The following is a 5960-nucleotide window of genomic DNA, read 5'->3' on the forward strand; positions in this document are numbered from 1 at the left end:
GTTGGCAGAGGCTGATGGATTTTACCTTGGGGCCCTTCCTCACAAAAGAACAGTAACTAAACCTAGCCCTGCATAAAACTTGGTTCCTGCATTAAAAGACCAACTGTGCCACCAGACGCAGGCCTGTCAGGGCTCTGAACATCCCCTGGGTCACCAGGCACCAAAGGATGGCAACGAACAGCAAACACCACATTGAACCCCAAGTCCAAGGCACTCAATGAAATCACTGGGGGAACAAGACTTGTAACAAAGTGCCCCTCTCCATCCCTCCCAGAGACTGACCCCAGCACTTGCTACCAGTTCTCCCAGTAGTGGTTAACTATCTGTCCTCTAAAAGTCCCTTCTCGGGGTGCAGAACAATCTCCACACATCCCTCCTCTCCATCTGCTAGCAACTTCCCTCCGCAGAGGCTGCGCCTCCCCCGGCCTCAACTAATGGTTGGAAATTAGCATTAAAATGATAGCGTGCTATTAACAGTGCTTCAGCTCCCTATCACGCTCTAGGAACAGCAAATGACAGGCTGTGATTTCCCCACCACGATGCAGGGAAGAGGGAGCAACAGCAGTTAGAAGTGCTGAGGTTACCCAGGGTGCTCAGAAAGTTTTAGACTCATCTCTCCCACCCCAGCAGCCCCTTCCCTCTGCAATCCCTGTTGCGCTCAGGCACACACAGGCAATCCTACAACAGATGGCACCTGGGCAGGAAAGCAGACAAATTGGCTCCCACCTGCAGGAGCACTAAGAGCTTTCAAAGCAGACTAGTGCTCACGCGCCAAGAGCCCCGCGGTGTGGAGACGCCAGAGGAATCTGCCGTCACTCACCTTCCTCCCTTCTCTGACGGTCGTTCGCCTCTCAGCAGGCTCTCGCTGCATCTTTGCCCAGTCAGAAGCACACAGCTGGCTCCTCCCTGGAGCCGGTGGCAGAAGGCAATGGCTGTTGCCACCCATGCGAGGCGCTCAACAGAGGTAATTCACACTTTGCATCAATGGAGCAATGCTTTTTTCATGTCAGCACAAAGCTATGGTTTGGAGGCCTCGCAACTAGCCTGAAGCAAGAGGGTTTTCTTGGGGCCCTGCTGAACATCCATCTGCTTGTCAAAAAACCAGCTCAGCTCAAGCTGCCTGCTATCTCCTCCAGCCAAACCAGGGGCCCACCCTCCCAGAAACTTCCCCTCCTTGACCGGATAGCTGTGGCAACAGCATGAAGAGATTCATTTAGTTTTCTGCCTGCCTGCTCCTCACAGCATACCTGGCTTAAAGCTTTTTACTACGTTGAGGCCAGGGAAGTGGCTGAGGTACTAGACTGTAGGAAATCAACAGCCAGGACGGAGGTGGCCAAAGCCAGCAGTATCAAGGCAGGTTGTTATCTCCCTTTGGATACTTGGGTGACCCTGCATAGTTACCCCATCGGAGCATCTCACAGCCGGGCGCATTTCTCCTCAGTGAAGTCCTCAGTACTGGCCACGTATAGCGGCAAAAGGGGATCCAGCAAGACCAAGACCCAGATGTGCAAGAGCGCTCAGGTGCTTACAGCACACCAAGACCCAGATGTGCAAGAGTGCTCAGGTGCTTACAGCACCTGTGTGGAGTCGCTCAGTCCTCACTGCAGGAGCTCACAGCATGCCCCAGAGTGGGTCCTGAGGGAATATATGAACAGATATCTTGGCACACATGAGAAAACACCTGTTGGGGTTTGTAAAAGTAAGCATTCCTCTGCCTATGTCTATTGAAGGCTCAGGGGGTCCCAATCCTGCCAGTACGCTCAAATTCACACAAGCAGACCAGAGCCCTGACAAGACTGCTGAAAACTTCCATTTGAAAATGTATTTTAAGCCCTGTATTTAAAGGTGGACAAACTCCCACCTCTCTCCAAAAGCACCTGGCATCAGCAAGTGAAGTCAAGTGTGCTCAAACCCCAGCCTGCCTATTGCCTTGTAATGGTCTGGGGAGGTGAGGTGCAAAAGGTAGAGAGGAAAGATCGGTAGGAAAAAAAACAGGGCAAAACAGTTATCCCTTTCCCTGGCATTCCTGTCAGCAGCTAAGATGTGGGAGTGAGGAGAGGACACAGCTGATGATGGATGGCAGAATACCGAACCTCGGCAAAGCGGAACAGGAGCAGAAGGAAGCATTGCTCCCAAAGGTGATTCTCATACTTCCTTGGGATAGGAAAAAAAAAAAAAAAAAGGAAAAAAAAGCCATTAGAGGAACCAGCAGCTGAAGAAGAGAACATGCTCTTCTCCCTGCACGTTTGGTATTCAGCTCTGGCCTGTCAGAGGCGACCACAGTCCAACCGCGCATTTGTATATTCACTGAGCCGTACACCCGGCTCCACAGACTCCTGACAGATGCAGATGGCAAAGCCATTTTTCATAAGGTGAGGGAAAAAGGGAAAAACAAAAACAAAACAAAGACAGGCTCAGGCATCAGCTGGAAAAGATGCAAGACAGGATCAGGGCTAATAGAGAACCAGAACCAGATTAAACTCTTGGATCTCGAAGTGAACGAAAAGGCCAGTCCCCTGCCTCTGTTTTATAGCATGGCCTGGCAGCAACAACCACCTTCATTCTTTCCTCCGTAACCACTTGGAAAATAAAACCTGGACTGAAACAGCACTGAGGCTTTGCTGAATTTGTCCTTGAGGACAGAGCGCTGGCAAACGGGATGCTGGAGTAGTGTGGGCACAGGCATCTTCTATAAAATTAGCTCCTATTTAGAGGAGGCGAGACATGGCCTGTGGAGAACATTAACCATTACCACATTTGTCTGTCTCTCAAACCCTAACTTACATGTGCCCTGTGTCCCCCCCCCGGAGCACAGACAGCCCCCAGGGCTCTGCAGGGAGAGCCCTGGCAGATCCCTGCCGGTAGGAGGGTGCCAGCACCGCGAAGGCTCTCTCATTGCAGTGCTCCCCCACGATGGCAAACACAGCAGCTCCCAACAGCCCCAGTTCAGTTTGGACAGTGACAAGTGCTCGCTCCCTGTCCTAGGTCACCCACACAGCAAACCTTACCACTGAAGAGTCATCAGTGACACAGAGAACTAATGCTTACTGACACAGCAAGAACAACGATGCTCAGCACAGTATATGCTATCCCTTGTGTAGCGTGCAGGTATGCCTTCCTTGGCTTTGAGAGCAAGCAGTTCTTGATATGAGCCAAGGAGACGAGAAAGAAAGAAGTACCCCCATGGAGGGAAAAATTTCACCTCTTCCAGTGACACACTGTTATAGTCACCGCCAGCCACAACATCAGCCTCTCAATGTGAAATCTAAGTTGACAGTGATATTGCAAAGGAGCAGAGAGTGCAGCAAACTCTGCCCAACCCACTTTGTATCCTGAAATCTCCACTGGCTTCCAGCCTCTGCATGGAGCACAGCCAGTAATTCATCACCAAGTTACTTAGCAAGTAGATCTTCCTCCTTTCTCCACAGCTGAGGGCTAATCTGTCTTTGAAGTTACCTGTCCTGGGCACCTCTGAGGAGGATTTCATTTTGATCTCTGACTGTTGTATCCACTTCATTTCTGAAATGAGAAACACATGCAGAGGCCAATGCCTCCCTTTCAAAGCAATACACATGCCCAGAAGGTGAAGTCACAAAGGGCCTGTAAAGTTTCTACTGCCAGAGTTCAGGTGCCTTCAGACTCACCTGAGATGCTTCAAGCACCTTTTTGTTTATTGTAGAAACAGTTTTGCTTCGAGTCAGACAGAGCGCTGGCAGCCCATCTGCCCATAGGTATCACCCAGGGCCTAGCAATCCCTAGAGGGAAGGGAGATGGCAGCCAAGACGGAGGAGTGCATTGCAGGGATTCACCCCCAGGTAGCCCCGCTGCCTGTGGCATTTCCAGCTGACACACGCTCCCCTTGCCCGGGGAACAGATGAGTGCAGGGCTGGGCAGCAAGGCTTGGTGAAGGTTACTGCTGGGACCTGGTAGAAATGTCATCCGGCAACATACACTTCAAGATTCATTCCCAAGCAGCCTTGCTCCATAATAAAAGTGTCAGAGCAGCTGACTTGTGTCCCCCCAGTCTCGCTGCTTCCAGAATTATTCTTTCTTGGGCTTCTCTCCCTCCATAAACCAGCACGTGCCTCTCCTTTCAATAGCTTGGCATTGAAATTCAGTCAGCCAAGATTGTAGGAGGAAAGGAAAACAAGCCAGGTGAAGGGGTCAGGGCAAAAAGCTCAGGAGCCAAGTTTTCCTCTAATTTTGGCTGCTCTCAGCTCAGAATGGGAGGCAGGGGAAATGAGAGAGACCTTAATGTGAGGACTTTCCCTGTGAAAAAACTGCATTATCAGCTACCATAAAAGTCTGAGCATGCAGCTGTCCTCTTAACACTCTTCCTGGGAAGGGAAGGGAGTTCTTATAGCAGCTCAAGAAGAGAGTTCAGGATCTTTTTTCCTCTCTCTGTTTTACAAAAGGGAAAACTGAGCCATAGGGTGATTAGAGATTTGCCCAGCCAGTTAGCAGCAAAGCCAAATCCAGAAGCCAACTGATTTCGTTTCCCAAACCAATGCCCTAGCTGCTGGGCTGCACTGCCTATCTCCCAGGGAGCTCAGATCAGATTCCCAGTAAAATCCAACTCAGAAGTGAGAGTCTCTGAGCCTCTCACACTCCTGGCTATGAAGCCTTTCCCAGAGGAAACAGGACAGGGGGAGAGATGAGGCTCCCTGCAAGTCAGGGGCTTTGGTAATGCTGGGCACTGGCTCACCTTTACAGCAGAGATGTGGTGAGGTTAATGCAGTATCACAGGCAGCCCCAGCAGGAATAGTTTTCAGGGAGCTATTAAAAAAAAAAAAATTAATGGTCCTTTGCAAAGAGCTAAAAATATCCAGAATGGCCAGAGATTTTCTGCTGTTTGTTTTTTCTTTTGTTTTCTTTTCCTCCTCCTTTTTTTTCTTTTTCTTTTTTTTTTTTTTTTTTTGGCCTACAAAGGAACGTGCCACACAAATTAAAACGATTTCCCTCCAGGCTGCAAGATAGGACCAGGCGAGGCATCCTTCAACCGTGAGTGGAAGAGACTGGATCACAGCTTTGTCAGGAGTATGCCAGCCCCAGGGAGATGAGACAGCCAAGGTGGGGGAAGGTAGACTCCGACTGCAGATATCCTGGTGGCTAATTCACAGTAACCGGGAAAGACAGTTCTGTGCCAGGAGCCGAGCTGGGGCGCAGGCTCTGTTTGTCCTACACAACAGAGACACCAGCAGCAGAAGCGAGTCCTGAGTGTCTTGATTGCCCTGAGAGGATAGGGACTAAGAGAAGATGATTGTGATGGTGATAGTGGGCTGCAGGTTGTGAGAAAGAAGGGAGAGAAGCAGGGAAAACCTCAGTACCCCAAAGGCAGTCCTGACATATTTCCAAAAGATGTTGTAGAAGGCAGAGCCCACGATACCTCCTAGAGCCTAAACCTTATCACCCAAGGACATCTTGTTCTGACCTATGCTAGCGCACCTATTTGGGTACATGGCTCTCAACCTAACACCCATTCCTTCCATGCAGTTGACAGCTTGGAGAGAGCTAGCTTGATTCCAGCAATGAGTGCTGGTCAATAGGCAGGAGAAAAACAGTTACCCCCATTGGGCTATAAAAATGCTGCTTAGCCACGTCACAGCTGTTTCTCACATCTGGATACAGACAGCATTTAAAATGTTGCAGCTGGCACAAGCTCTTTCGTTAGCATTTTACTCATCCTGTTAACATCGGGCAGGGGAGAGGTCCAGCATTCGAGGTGAGGGGGCACTTCATCTACGTCAGGTTCTCCTCCGCTAATGAAAACATTTCTGCAGTGTGTCCTCGGGAAGGTTTCCTTCGGCTCCAGCCCGTGTGATTGAAGGCTAATCTCTGTTACTCTTGGCTGAATGGCAGCCCACGAGGAGGGTGATGTATTATGTTTCCCTTCAACTCGACGTTTAATGGTGCCAGCAAAAGAAGAAAAAATGCCAGATGTTCTCAATTGTAAGTGAACT

This window comes from Dromaius novaehollandiae, chromosome 8 (assembly GCF_036370855.1).
Source record: "Dromaius novaehollandiae isolate bDroNov1 chromosome 8, bDroNov1.hap1, whole genome shotgun sequence".
Classification (NCBI taxonomy): Eukaryota; Metazoa; Chordata; class Aves; order Casuariiformes; family Dromaiidae; genus Dromaius; species Dromaius novaehollandiae.